General features: G+C 37.6%; 1 protein-coding gene across 1 annotated transcript in view; it reads left to right on the forward strand.

The window, feature by feature from the left end:
- The first annotated feature begins 6,660 nt into the window (after nucleotides 1–6,660).
- Nucleotides 6,661–15,862, forward strand: part of FBXO34 (F-box protein 34) — a 45,098-nt gene continuing 35,896 nt past the window's right edge. Inside the window, 1 exon segment of the mRNA XM_020986431.2 lies at nucleotides 6,661–6,834. The gene's annotated coding sequence lies outside the window, so the exon portion shown is untranslated.

The raw sequence follows: 15,862 nt of genomic DNA on the forward strand, positions 1-15,862 counted from the left end.
TTTGTATGATCTCTTTGGGATACAGCCCTAGAACTGCTGTTGCTAGGTCAAAGAGTATGCACATTTTTGTAGCCCTTTGGGCATAGTTCCAAATTGTTCTCCAAAATAGTTGGATCATTTCACAACTCCACCAACAATGCATTAGTATTCCAATTTTCCCACATCTTCTCTAACATTTATCATTTTCCTGTTTTGTCATGTTAGCCAATCTGATAGGTGTGATGTGGTACTTCAGAGTTGTTTTGTTACTCAACATTTCTTAAGCAGCATAACGTGTAGCATACTGTGATTTATCACAAAGATAAAAGAGATGAGGTCTCTGCCCTCCAAGGGTTTGCAATCTAGAAGGGAGAGATAAGACATATATATATATGTGTGTGTGTGTATATATATATACACATATATACATATATATACTATATACTTCAATATATAGTATAAATATAATACAAATAATACATATAAATATAATACAAATAATACATATAAATATAATATAAATTAGAATGTTTGGTTAATTTTCCTTAATAATAAAATGAGAAGGTTGGATTAAGTGATCTCCAAAGGTTATAGCTCTAAATTCCACAAAATTGTTTCTTTTTTCTTTTTTTTTTTTTAGGCAACTGGGGTTAAGTAACTTGCCTAGGGTCACACAACTAGTAAGTGTCTCAGGTCACATTTGAACTTAGGTCTTCCTGACTCCAGGGCTGGTGCTCTATCCACTGTGCCATCTAGCTGCCCTAACAAAATTGTTGAAGTGAATAAAAATACTATGAGATCTGATGAGAAATACATTTCAGATTGGGGATGGTGATGGGGAAAATCAGCAGAGAAGGTTTTTTTGAAGGGATTGTCATTTCAATTGGACCTTGAAAGAATAAGGTAGATATAGGATTTGGTGGTGGCATTTGTTTCTTTGTTTTCAAGACTTGACTTGCCTTTTTATTGGTGTAAGGGGAATTTGAGAAGGTTCCCTCCACCAACGCAGATGCTTTGCATCTTAGTCTTAGAGCACTTGAATTGTTTGGAGGACTCTGAAATTAAATAACTCACTCAAGAGTCAATAGGTGCCAACAGGACCTGAACAAGGTCTTCCTGACTGTTGAGAACAGCTGGATTTACTCACTACCTCATGCTATTTCTTGGGCAGCTGCTCAATGGCATAGTGCTGCTGGACTTGAAGTCAGGAAGATCTGATGTCAAAATCCTGCCTCCGATACTGTTCAATTATTAGGCAAGGTGTCTGCTTCAATTTCCTCATCCATAAGATGAAGTAATAATAGCCTAGGGTTGATGTGAAGATCAAATGTGCAAAAATGCTTTGTAAGCCTTGAAGTGCTCTATAAATGTTAGTTACTCTTATCATATAATCATAACATAGTGAATATGTGTATGATAGTAATAGTATAATTATCATATAAAATCTGTATACTTCAGAAAGTTAGAGTTCTGTGGCAGCTAAGTGGTGCAGTGAACCACTGCACCACTACCCTTAACCCTAACCCTAATTGCACTGCCCTGGAGGTAAGAGGATTTGAGTTCAAATTTAGCCTCAGATATTTACTAGCTGGGTGACCCTGGGCAGGTCACTTAACCTCGATTACCTCTGGGGGGAAAATAACTTAGAATCCAATGATTTTTGGTGTATAGGAACTACTTCCATTCATTTCAACCCACCTAAAATTTATAGTCTTGAGAGAATTTCCTGAGGCTCAGAGAGATTTAGTCACTTGCCTATGGTCACAAAATTAACATGCTCTGAGGCAGAATTTGAACTCAGGTCTTCCTAACTCCAAGTACACACAAAAAAAGCCTTTTTTGATGATCTTCTGCATTCACTAAGTACCTCAGAGTTGTTTTGATTTGCATTTCTCTAATCAATAGTGGTTTAGAGCATTTTTTTCATATGACTATGGATGGCTTTAATTTCTTCCTCTGAGAACTGCCTGTTCATATCCTTTGACCATTTATCAGTTAGGGAATGACTTGTATTCTTACAAATTTGACTTACTTCTCTATATATTTTGGAAATGAGGCCCTTATCAGAGACACTGGTTGTAAAAATCTTTCCCAATTTTCTACTTTCCTTCTAATCTTGGTTGCATTGGCTTTGTTTGTGCAAAAGCATTTCAATTTAATTGTAATCAAAATTATCCATTTTGCATTTCATAATGTTCTCTATCTCCTGTTTGGTCATGAATTCTTCTGTTCTCCATAAATGTGATAGCTAAACTATACATTGCTCTCCCAGTTTGCTTATAGTATCAGCCTTTATATCTAAATCATGAACCCATTTTGACTTTATTTTGGTATATGGTGTGAGATTTTGGTCTACACCTAGTTTCTGCCGTACTCTTTTCCACTTTTCCCAGCAGTTTTGTCAAATAGTAAGTTCTTATCCCAGAAGCTGGGGTCTTTGGGTTTATCAAATAGTGGATTAATATAGTCACTGACTGTTGTGTCTTGCATAACCAACCTATTCCACTGATCCACCACTCTATTTCTTAGCCAGTACCAAGTAGTTTTGATGATTGCTGCTTTATAATACAATTTAAGATCTGGAGTGGCTAGGCCACCTTCCCCTGCATTTCTTTTCATTAGTTCCCTTGATATTCTGGACCTTTTGTTATTCCAAATGAATCTTATTATTTTTTCTAGCTCTATAAAATAATTTTGGTAGTTTGCTATGGCACTGAATAAGTAAATTAATTTAGGTAGAATTGTCATTTTTATTATATTACCTTGGCCTATTCATGAGCAACTGATGTTTTTCCATTATTTATCTGACTATTTTGTGGAAAGTGTTTTGTAATTGTGCTCATATAGCTCCTGGGTTTGTTTCAGTAGGTAGAACCCTAAATAATTTATATTGTCTACAGTAATTTTAAATGGAATTTCTCTTTCTATCTCTTGCTATTGGGCTTTGTTGGTAATATATAGAAATGCCAATGATTTATGTGGGTTTATTTTATAGCCTGTAATTTTGCTAAAGTTGATTATTATTTCAAGTAGTTTTTTACTTGATTCTCTAGGATTCTCTAAGTATACCATCATATCACCTGCAAAGAGTGATAGCTTTGTTTCTTCTTTGCCTATTCTAATTCCTTCAATTTCTTTTTCTTCTCTTATTGCTAAATCTAACATTTCTTGTACAATATTGAACAACAATGGTGATAATGGACATCCTTGTTTCACCCCTGATCTTATTGGAAATGCTTCTAGCTTGTCCCCATTACATATGATGCTTGCTGAAGGTTTTAGGTAGATGCTACTTATTATTTTAAGGAATACTCCATTTATTCCTATGCTCTCTAGTGTTTTTAATAGGAATGGGTTTTGTATTTTGTCAAAAGTTTTTCTGCATCTGTTGAGATGATCATATGATTTCTGTTAGTTTTGTTGTTGATATGATCAATTATGTTGATAGTTTTCCTAACATTGAACCAGCCTGTATTCCTGGTATAAATCCTACCTGGTCATGGTGTATTTTTCTTGTGATAATTTAGCATAATCTATTTGCTAATATTTTATTTAAAATTTTTGCATCTATATTCATTAGGGAAATTGGTCTATAATTTCCTTTCTCCGTTTTGACTCTTCCCAGTATAGGTATCAGCACCATATTTGTATCATAAAAAGAATTTGTGTAAGACTCCTTCTTTGGCTATTTTCCCAAATAGTCTATATAGTATTGGAATTAATTGTTCTTTAACTGTTTGATAGAATTTGCTTGTAAATCCATCTGGCCTGGAGATTTTTTCCTAGTGAGTACATCAATTGCTTGTTCAATTTCTTTTTCTGAGATGGGGTTATTTAAGTATTTTACTTCCTCTTTGTTAATCTGGGCAATTTATATTTTTGTAAATATTATCCATTTCACTAAGATTGTCAAATTTATTGGCATACAGTTGGGCAAAATAGTTCTTAATTATCGTTTTAATTTCCTCTTCCTTGATGGTGGATTCACCCTTTTCATTTTTGATACTAGTAATTTGGTTTTCTGCTTTCGTTTTTTAAAATTAAATTAACCTAAGGTTTATCTACTTTACTGGGTTTTTTTTTCCCATAAACCAGCTCGTAGTTTTATTTATTAGTTCAATAGTTTTCTTAATATGAATTTTATTAATTTCTCCTTTGATTTTCAGTATTTCCAATTTGGTGTTTAACTGAGGATTTTAAATTTGTTCTTTTTTCTAGTTTAATTGCATGCCCAATTCATTGATATCCTCTTTCTCTATTTTATTCAAGTAAGCATTTAGAGATATAAAACTTACCCTAAGAACTGCTTTCACTGCATCCCATAAGTTTTGGTATGTTGTCTCATTATTGTCATTCTCTTGAATGAAGTTATCGATTGTTTCTATCATTTGTTGTTTGACTCATTCACTTTTTAGGATTAGATTATTTAGTTTCCAATCTTTTTAGTCTATCTTTCTATGGCCCTTTATTACATATAATTTTTATTGCATCATGATCTGACAAGGATGAATTTAATATTTCTGCCTTTCTGCACTGGATTGTGAGGTTTTTATGCCCTAGCACATGGTCAATTTTTGTGTATGTACCATATACCGCTGAGAAAAAGTATATTCCTTTCTATACCCATTCAATTTTCTCCAGAAGTCTACCATACCTAACTTTTTAAAAATTCTATTCACCTCCTTAACTTCTTTACTGTTTATTTTGTAGTTAGATTTATCTAGTTCAGAGAGGGGGAGGTTGAGGTCCCCCACTAGTAGAGTTTTGCTGTCTATTTCTTCTTGTAACTCCCTGAACTTCTCTTCTAAGAATTTGGATGCTATACTATTTGGTGCATATATGTTTAGTAATCATATTACTTCATTCCCTAAAGTGCCTTTTAGCAGGAAGTAGTTTCCTTCCTTATCTCTTTTGATAAGATCTATTTTTGCTTTTGCTTTGTCTGAGATCAGGATTGCTATCCCTGCTTCTTTTATTTCAGCTGAAGTATAATATATTCTATTGTCTGTCCCTCTGTTTCAAATGTGTTTCCTGTAAATAACATATTGTAGGATTATGGTTTTTAATCTATTCTGCTATGTGCTTCCATTTTATGGGAGAGTTCATCCCATTCACATTCACAGTTATGATTACTATTTGTCTTTCTCTCCACCTGTTTATACTTTTCTTCCTCCTTTCTCCTTTTCCCTCCTCACTAGTGTTTTGCTTTTGACCACTGCCTCCCTCAGTCCTGCCTCCCTTCCCTTTTCTTCCCCTTTTCCCTCCTACTGCCTAGAGGGCAAGTTAGATTTCTATACCTAACTGATTATATTATTCCCTCCTTGAGCCAAATCTGATTACAGTAAGGTTCATGCTCACCTCCCTCCCTTCTTTCCCACTACTGTAATAGGTTTCTGTGCCTTTTCCTATAACGTAATTTACCCTTGGCTGCCTCCTCCTTTCCTTTTCTCCCAGTACATTCACTTAGTTTGATCAGATTAATCCACTTACTTAGATTCATTTAACCCACTTGATTAGATTTTTTTTATCATTACATCAAAGTCAACTTATACCCATCCCCTCTATATATACTTCTTTAAAGTGGTGTAATAACAATACAGTTCTCAACAGTTACAAGTGCCATCTTCTGTTGTAGGGATGTAAACAGTTTGCCCTTATGAATAACATGTTTTTTTCTGTCCCATTTTACCTTTCTATGTCTCACGAACTTTTACATTGGCAGGGGTGGGAAGGTTACAGGTTGGGGAGGGGGTGTTACAGGTACTCCTCAGCAGCCAGGACTCCATGACCCTGAAGAGTGGTACAAAGAAATAAATGCGTAGCCACAACCTATTGATATCACAATAATAGCATTTATAGAGTGCTTTAAATTTTTGCAAGGAGCTTTCCAAGTGCTATCTCATTTGATCTTCACAACAATCTTATAAAGTAAGTGCAATTATTATCCCTATATTACAGATGAGAAAATTGAGGCACAGAGAGGTTAAATGACTTTGCTTAGAGTCATGCACCTAGTGCCTGTGGCAGAATTTGAATTGAGGTTTTCCTGACACTGAGTCCAGCACGACTGGGGGTATTGAGAGCAGGAACTGTCTTGCCTTTCTTTTTACCCCCAGCACCCCACTGCTGCATAACGCATAGTAGGCGCTTAAAACATTTTATTTACTGTCATCCAGTGTTACCCAGCATTAAATAAGTGATCTGCAGATTGTTTTTTTTGGGGAGTGGGAGAACACGAGGCTTCAAAGAGCCTCCTCTGCTGATCATCTGCAGAAGGCTGTGTTCAAGTTTGTAGTCATCTTTAGATGGCTTTGGAAATGGCAACGAAAATTTTTTTCCTCTCCCTTTTCCTCCTCCTCCCATCTATGCAGTCACAGATTCAAGCTGAATAAAAATGAATCCATAACCTCTTATAAGGTTAACCTTCTGCACAGGTTTTGCATCTGTTTTCTTCTTCCTTTGGGAAGAGAGGCCCTTTCACCAGGGGTGGGAGCGGGGGTGGCGTGGCCCAAGTTCAAACGAGAAACCAAACTTTTCCACGCTCTCCCCTCTCAGGCTCCCCCCCGCCAACCTGGAAGCTCTCAGCCACCTGAACTGGAGCCCCGGCAGGGGGCGCTGCGGTGTCTCTGTTCCAAAACCACGCCCCCTCCCTTCCTGCCGATTGGCCCGGCGCATGACGCCACGGGATTTTAGCCAAACAACTGGGTGTCGGGGGCGAGTATCGGGCTTTCCGGAGCTGCGCTGGGCGCTCGCTCCCACTGGCGTCCGGATGGGGGGGGAGGGGGAGAGGCCTTCAGACGTTGCCGCCGCCGCCGCCTCCTCCTCCTCCTACTTCCCGGTTTCTCCAGCCTCTTGGTAAGGAGGAAGGTCACGGAGTTGGGGGGTCGCAGTTAGAGGGCTTGTGCGCGGGTCCGAGAGTCCCCTTCCCGTGAGCGCTCTTCCCGCCTCCACCTTCCTCGGGGCTGGGCGGGGAGGAGGAAGCGGCTGGCCGCCCGCCCTTTCTCCTTCCTGCGGCAGTGGAGCCCCCCTTCTTCCTCCCCCTCAGCCCTCCACCCCGTGCCCTGGCCTGTCTCCGGGCCGCCCGCGCAGCCGCTGCTGGGAAGCGCCCGTAGCCCCCGCGGACGTGAACGTGAACGTGTGGGGGAGGGGTGGCGGTGGCCCTGAGACGGGGGGGGGGGGCCGGGGGGCGGGGAATGAGGCCGGAGAGCAGGGGCTGCCCTGCGGGGCCCAGACGTGCTCTTAGGGAGTAAGTAGGGTCCTCCTTTGCGGGGGAGAAGGGGGAAGTCTTCTGTGAGGGTCCTGGACCCCCACGTTTAGCATTCCACTGGACTGGCCCTTCCAGATCTGGGGAGAAGGTGAGCTGGCGATTGTCCTTGCCAGCTTTCTCTTCCCCTCTCCCCTAACCTTCCCCAGGATCGGTGTGGACTGTTCCCCCCTCTTCCCCCCCTCCCCCCTCTCGGTTTACCTGAGCACAGGTTTCATTGGATTTTTGACCTCGGGCGGCGATGAAGTCTTAAATGTGTTGCGTATGTGTGTTTGTGTGAGTGTATGACATCAGAGGGTTCCGGGAGATGAATTATGATGTCATTGCAGGCCCCAGGTGAGGTAAGGATTCATTTAGTAAAGGTAAATGCCATCCCTTGTGAACCCTGAATTGCAAACGCGTCAGAGCTGTTGGCTGGAAATTTCTCCCCAAGGTGGTTCAAGGAAGCAGACGCTACCGTTTTGCAGTTTTAACGTTGCGTGCAGAAAATGGAAATTTCCTTGACTTTATTTATAGCAAAGGTTATATTGAACAGCCTATTGCAGTGGCTGCTGCTTTATTGACTGGGCTTGTCATTCCTACAAAAAATGGTAAATCTGGGTAGAATCGCTGAGGGGAAAAGCCGAAGTACAAATCCTTGTCTAGGAATCGAATTTGTAGTGCATGCATGTGAAGAATTGTTAAGGGAAGTACAGAACTTGCTGGCTATCCGCTTTGCTCCTAAATGCTCTATTTCTGTGTAGAGCTCAGTGCCATTTAACACCATTTATTAAGTGCACATCTGCAAGATAGTACAGGTACTAAGATAAAGGAAACAGCCTTTGTTCTCTAGGAGCTTACATTCTACTTTGGAGATATTGCAAATATATTTAACAGCTGCTGACAATTAAATTGCAGGTAACTGAGGAATGAGGGAGGGAGGGAGGGGGAGGGAGGAGCTTGAAGCTTACCTGGAAAGATTTTGCTTTGCTCTAGGGACTGGCATCTATGAGGTAATATAGCTGAATTCTCATAGAAAGTGAATAGGAATAGAAGGTGACTTTGAAAAAATTTTTTTCTACTAACTATGCATTTGATGGCAGAAACAGTTGAAGTGAAAATTTTTAGTTAAAATGACATATTTGGATTATTTTAGTACTTACCTGTGTTATTATCCCTGCCCCTCTTAATTTGGGTAATTGAGGGTTTCTTAGACAAATATCTCTGCAACAAGCCTTTTCTTGCTTTCCATAAGGCTGTGGTGCATACTCCTGAGGCCCGCTGTCTGAACTGGTAATGATAATCCTGGTTTGTAGTGCTTTAAAATATGAAGATTCAGAATTCAAAAAATGTGTATTTTTACTTATACACATTTTTCATCAAAGCTTTCAAAATAGATTTGTAAACCGGAATAGGACATCATTTACATTTCCAGCTCCTCCATGTCCTATGGCATAGCTTCTTCTTCCACCATTATCTTTGATCACTTCAAAATATTTTTAAAAATGGGTGTCTTAACTTGGTATAAGTAGTTTATTAGAGAATTCTTTGAATATAAATCTTGAGTGCTGTTTCCAGTTTCTTGCTTAATCTTGGCTTTTTATAAGCTCTTTGGAGTTTTGTCCTTTCCTTGCCTTCTGCTTAATTTTCTTTGTAATTGACTGTAACACCTAAAAGGTAATATGGATTCTTTTGCTCTCGAGGAAGTTTTGACTTGCTATCCTTGATGTGCTTCACAAGAAACTTTACTTTTTTTGTCAATAAAAAAATAGAAGAAATGCTGTACTACCTTAAGGAAATACAGATTTTGTTTATATTCTTAGAGGAAGACAGACTTTGTTTATATCCCAGTTAAATGGGGTATTTGATTTGATAGGAAAATCATAAAGTAAACAGGTTATATCAAATGATACTTGTGTTTGACACTCTAAAAGAGTTGAGCATGCGGGGATGGATTTAAAATTTAGGCATTCTACAATAAAAATAAAGATTATTAAAAGTAGTAGATGTTAAAATGTGTCTTTGGATCCCAGTAAACTGTTTAATCATTGATATTTTTAAAAAGGTTGCAAGTATGAAAATAAGGGTTGTAGGTGGTACCACTTTTTTTGTGGAGAATAAGGACAGGTACATGTCATTTGCCTTATTTTGCTAATTTTTTTGTGCATTGTGCTTAAATATTTCTTGTTCAGTTGTGTCCAACCCTTTGTGACCCTGTTTGGGGTTTTCTTGGCAAAGATAGTGGAGTGGTTCACCATTCCCTTCTCCAGCTCATTTTACAGATGAGGAAAGTGAGGCAAACAGGGTTAATTGACTTGTCCAGGTCACACAACTACTAAGTGTCTCAGGCAGGATTTGAACTCATGTCTTCCTGACTTCCAGGCCTGGTGCTTTGTCCAGTGCACCACCTAGCTGTCCATGCTTACATATAGGCCTATGTAAATTGGCGTATTTAATGGTATTCAATTGTGAAATGAAAAGAGATGGGGCGACTAAATGTCAGTTACAGATTACCTTAGTTATGTTATCAAATAATTGTTTATTGTGATTATAGGTATTTTCTTAGTAGTCACACAAAAATTGTTAGTTAATTGTTAGCTAGTTAATGGCAAAGGACTAGAAAATGGTCTAATATGATGTGATGAAGGAACAGTGATTCACATATACTAAAAGTAAGCTTGCATATTTTTGTAACGAGATAAATGTAGAGGCACTTTAACAACTCATCTCTTCTAGAACATTTTATTTTCCACAGTCGATTTCTGCTTCTCAGTATTTTCCACCTACGCAATGCAGTTTTGGGTCTGTTACACAGATTGTAGTTCTTTATAAATGTGAAAATTCAGCAGTCAACTGAAGTGGCAAATGTTCTTCATCTTTTTTTCATTTTGATGCAGGTAGAACATTCAAGCCTGGTAAGCTAATGGTGGTTAATGAGATGGCATTTTTTCGGAGAATGAAAGCTTAATAACTAGCCTGAAAGAATGTGTGTAAGATTTCAGTACTAGTTAAGAGGGGCTGTGGTATATCAAGGGTTAGATCTTAAAATCCTTTTATCAACATTGGAAAAGGTAAATCAGGATATTTAATTTTTTTGTGTGTTTTTATGAAAAATTGTGGTTCATGCACTTTATGTTGGAGAGCTTTCATATTCTTGAGCTTGTTTTTTTAAAGTGAGAAGACCAGTATCTTTAGAGATATTCTGTATCATCTAAAAATTAATCTTTAGAATAAGATCTTGGAGGGAGATTATTACATTACAATGAATACCTTCCCTGTTAGAACATATATGACAAAGACAAAGTTCAGCAAGTATATAATCTGAAATCCTTTGTTAAAACACACAAAAGGACTGTGTTGAGGTCTTCTGGAAATTGTATTCTTGACAGTTTTGATCTTTAATAATTTATATTATAATAAAATATTTATTATTATTATTATTATTTGTTAGTGTAATGTTATTTTATAACCGAATAATGTATGATGATTTAAAATTCAGTAATTTTATTGAATAAATGCTAATTCATCAGTCTTCCATTACCAGATGTTTTCTAGTTTGCTCCCCATGGTTTATTTCAGACTTTTTTCATTAAGCCTTTGATTCTAACTTATTTGATTTTGAGATGGGAGTGTTCCATGCTAAATAAACTGTCATCAGTATATTATTATCATGCTGGGTTTTGAGTAGCAATAATACAAGGTTAGCCAAGACTGAGAGCTTGTTTTGATTTTTATGAAGAGGGGCTGGAAGGGACCATGAGTCAAGGTGGACCAGAGGTTGGGGTCTAGACAAATTAGTTAAGTGAGAAGGGCAGAAGTCCAGGCTAGGAGATCTTAAGAACTGAGCTAACCATCTGAAGCAAATGTTCCTCATATTTTTCATGCTTAGATCCAGAGCTGGTCTGCGATCCTAACTTTGGCTAGAGGAAGTGAGGAAGGGGAGGTGAAGGCTGCTAAGGAGCCATACAGCTGGTGATACTAATCATTTCTCCATCTATCCTTATAATTTCCAATGGTCTTAGAGAAAAGATTCTTTTTAAACAGAGTATGGTAGAATAACTCTTGGATTTGGAGTGAAAGGATATGGTTTCAAACTCCTCTCTGCAACTTAGTTCTAATGTGACTGTTGCAAGTCATTTTACCTATGGGCCTCAGTTCCTTCATCTGTGAAGGGATTGATCAGGATTACCTTTGAAGTTCCTTCTAGCTTTAACTAACTCTGTAATCTCATTGGCCTTATCCTAGAATGTAAGATATGATATGGATCCCATTGTCTTGGCATGCTTATGAAACTGACTCTTAAGTATAAACTTCTTTATTTTTTAGCATCTTAAAACCCCCTGTCTCCAAATGTGTTCAATAAATATTAACATCTATCATGTGTAAGGCGCTTGTTAGGTAATGTGAATACAGAGATGAAAAATGGCATGCCTTGCCCTCAAGGAATTGTCCGCCTAGTGGACTAGTCTCCTGTTCCAATAAAAAACTTTTGTTTTAGCTTGTTTCTCCAACTAGTTTTGGTCTGGATCACTCTGATTTCATTTATAAGAGAAAAACTGTCTAATATGAGCTATCCTTTTTGCATATTCTTTCCATTGTGCTTAGTTTTGCCCTCTGGGACCAAGTGAAACAAGCCTAAATCCTTATCCATGGAGTCTTCAAGGCAGTTATTGTACCACTAAGTCTTCTCTCTTCCAGTCTAAACATTGTATGGCATGATTGCAGGGCGCTCTCCACCTTTGTCATCTTCTAGAAAGTCTCCAGACATGTTCTTCCAAAAATATGGTGCCCAGAATGGTTTCAGATGTGATTTGACTTGAGTAGAGGACATAAGAGGAATACTGCCTCCTTGTGTCTGGGGTGCTCTTCTCTCTCTCTGCTGACAATCTCCCTCTCTCTGAACTTGACAGACAACAATGTTTTCCAGTGCAAAGCAAAGAGACTCCATATGAAACGGTGACTTTATGCAACATTCAGCTTTTTGGGTATATAATTCAAATTTAATGTGGTTATATTATTCTGCTACTTATTCGCATTCCCTGCTGAGCTTCTTTCTGTTTTCTTTTGTGTATTTTAAAAATGGCTAATTGGAGACATTATCCATGCTTGGAAATACATCCTTCGTTTTATACCTGTGATCAGTATCTCTCAGGAGGTATTGCTTCATCAGTCTTTTTTTTTTTTAAATGCTGGAAAAACTTTTTATTGTAGGTGAAGTAGGAGGCAACCTCTAAAGTGTCATGGTCTGGAGCAAGTTGGACGTAGGCCTTCTTCTCTCCTTCAGGCCACATCAGTGTGTTGACCTTGGCCACATTGATGTCATACAGCTTCTTTACTGCCTGCTTCATCTGATGCTTGTTGGCTTTGACATCCACAATGAAGACTAATTAGGTTGTTGTTGTCCTCAGTCGTCTTCATAGCAGACTCGATGGTCAAGGGAAAAGCTTGTTTCTCTGGGGGCTACTTTTCTGAGGGTTTTTGGGCTGCTATCTAAGTCTTAGTATCTTGGGTCACCAGAAGGTGGGGGACATTCAGATTTTCATCTTTCTGTGGCTGTGAACACCCTTCAGCACTGCCTTCTGGCTTTTCAAGGCCTTGGACTTGGCTTCTGTCTTGGGGGGGACAACTACTTCCTTCTTCCCCTTTGGCGCCATCTTGGAGGAAGGGGGATCATCATTTTTTGAGTTGTATTTGGTCATTGCCTCTATCAGTCTTTTACTGTTACTTTCTTTTATGATGTTATAATCATTATATAAATGGTTCTGGTTCCATCCATTTCACTCTGTATCAGTTCCATTACCTTCATCTAAGATAATTGCTCAGATGTTCTCTAATTTATAGGCACCCACTTCGTTTCCAATCTTTTGCTACAGTAAAAAATACTATTAAATTACTTTGTGCATACTGCTCCTCTCTTTCTGTAATTGATCTCTTTGGAGTATTAAGTGTAGTAGTTGTATCAGTGAGTCAAAGGAACATATATAGTTTAGTGACTTCCAAATTGCTGTCTACAATAGCTGGACCAATTCACATCTCCATCAACAATGCATTAGTATACCTATCCTATAGCCCTTGCCACATTTGTCATTGTCCTTTGTTATCTTTGCCAACCTGGTAGATTCTGAGGTGGAATATAAGAATTGTTTGAATTTGCATTTTTATAACTTGGCTTTTTTCTTTTGAACCTTATATCTGTTTGGGGAATGGCTCTTGTTTTATATTTGGATCAATTCCCTATATATTTTGGATGACTGACCTTTATCAGTTAATCATTTACCAATTAAATTTCTTTTCTGATTGTTACTGTTTTGTGGGGGGGTTTTTTTGTGCAGAAGCTTTTCCATTATATGTAATTAAAACTGCCTGTTTTATCTCCTGTGATCTTATTTTAAGCCTTTGTTTGGTCTGTCTGACCATAGCTGCAAAATATATTTCCTTCCCTGCTCTTCTAATAATTTGTTTGAAATGTGTTTTTATTGATTTGGAGCTTGCTATGGTATATGATGTGACATTGGCCTATGATATTGGCCTAAGCCTGTTTTCTGCCAGACTACTTTTTGGTTTTTTCAAGTAGTTCTTAATGAGAGATGAGTCCTCACCTCAGTGTTTGTAGTCCTTGGGTTTATCAAACTCTATTCAATTACATATCTTTGCTTCTGGATTTTATGTACCTAATTTGTTCCATTGACTCCCATTTTTTAAGGCAGTACTAAATTTTGTTAATTTTTTTTTAGCATATGTTGTGTTTAAAGAAACACACTAATATTTTATTTTCCCCCAGTTGCATGTAAGAACAGTTTTTAACATTTGGTTTTCTTAATTTTTGAGTTCCAAAATTCTCTCCTTCCCTACCTGAGATGGTAAGCAATTTGATATAGGTTATACATGTCAATCATGCAAAACATATTTCCATATTAGTCATGTTGAGAAAGAAAACGGACCAAAAAAACCATAAAAACAAAAAGTGAAAAATAGTATGCTTCAGTCTTCATTCAGACTTCATCAGTTCTTTCTCTGCAGGTGGGTAGCATTTTTTGTTATGAGGCCTTTGGAGTTGTTCTAGATCATTGTATTGTTGAGAATAGCTAAGTCATTCACAGTTGATCATCATACAGTATTGCTGTTACTGTGTACAATGTTCTCCTGGTTCTGCTTCCTTGAATTTGCATCAGTTTGTCTAAGTCTTTCCAGGTTTTTCTGATATCAGTCTGCTTGTCATTACTTATAGCACAATAGTATTTCATCACAATCATTGACCTCAACTTGTTCAGGTATTTTCTGAATTGATGGGCATCCCCTTAATTTCAGTTCTTTGCCACCACAAAGAGCTGCTATAAATTTTTGTACAAATAGGTCCTTTTTTCTTTTTGAAATGCAGACCTAGTAGTGCTATTGCTGGGTCAGAGGCTACACAAGTTTTGTAGCCCTTTGCTGCCTAGTTGATCTTGATGGTAATTATAATTTTGAATCCTAACTCTGATACTCAGTGATTAGCTGTCATCTTTGTGTGATCTGTAGTCTGAAATAGGCTATCTATGCTTTTATTTGTATCATTCATAAAATTGTTTTGAGAGTGGAGACCTCGTTGCAAGTTCATATCAGACCGTTAATGATTATTTTTTGGGTTTGGCTGAAAAATTCAGCTAGTTCTGAATTTATCAAATTGTATTGTCTAGTCCACCTTTTCTATCATCTTAGCATTAGAGATTTTGTCAAATACTTTGGAAAAATATAGGAAAATTATTATCAGCATCATTACCTGATCTACTATAAGGAAATGTCAAAAGGAAATGAAATTATTCTGGCAACTTGTTCTTTTTTTAAAAAAAATATTATTTTTAATGGAAAACAGATGGTCATGCATCAATTGAAAGTTGCAACTCATTTTTGGAGAATTGTTTATAAATATTTAACCCTTTATGCAGGGCTTTATGTAAAGATTACAAAATACTTTTATTCTTTGTCGTCTTTGGTTTTCACATTTACCTTGTTCATTAGGCAGTGTAAATACAATTATACTCATTTCTGTAATGAGAAAGCAATCTCAAAGAGTAAGTTAAGTGCTTTGCCAACAGGCAACTGTGAAGTGACAGCTAGGATTCGGACCTAGAATGATACCAGGTTTGTACAAACCCTATTGAAGGCTAAGTGTTTATTTTGTAGGATAGTAACTATCTTTCTGAAAAAAAGGCTCATTTAGTAAGTTTATTTGAATTTAAAATGAATGTTTGATGTTTTTCAGTGTAAAAATTTCCAGAGCTGGCCAAGACTCTTTTAGCCTTGGATATATCCTCTTGTAAGGTTCAGGAGCAGAAGCTTCTTCAAATTTCACGTTCATTTCATTGGAGTCTCATTTTTCTCCCCTTTTGGGGACAAGGAGGAAACATGAGTCACCAAGAAGAGAAAGTAAGGGAAATGAAAGATGAAATATCGCCCTTGAGACAACTGATAAGTAAAATGGCCCCTTTATTTCAGTCCAGGAAAAGCCTTACCTTGGGGATAAGGAAATTAACTTGAGAGAGAGTGGTCATTGGAGTGTAAGTATCTTTTCTGAAAACTGGAAAGTAGAAATACATCTCTAGGGGAGAATGATATACACTTAATTCCTATTCAGCTACTCCATATGTAAGCCAACTAACC

Source organism: Phascolarctos cinereus, unplaced genomic scaffold, assembly GCF_003287225.1.
Source record: "Phascolarctos cinereus isolate Bilbo 61053 unplaced genomic scaffold, phaCin_HiC Scaffold_3;HRSCAF=262, whole genome shotgun sequence".
In the NCBI taxonomy this organism is placed as follows: Eukaryota; Metazoa; Chordata; class Mammalia; order Diprotodontia; family Phascolarctidae; genus Phascolarctos; species Phascolarctos cinereus.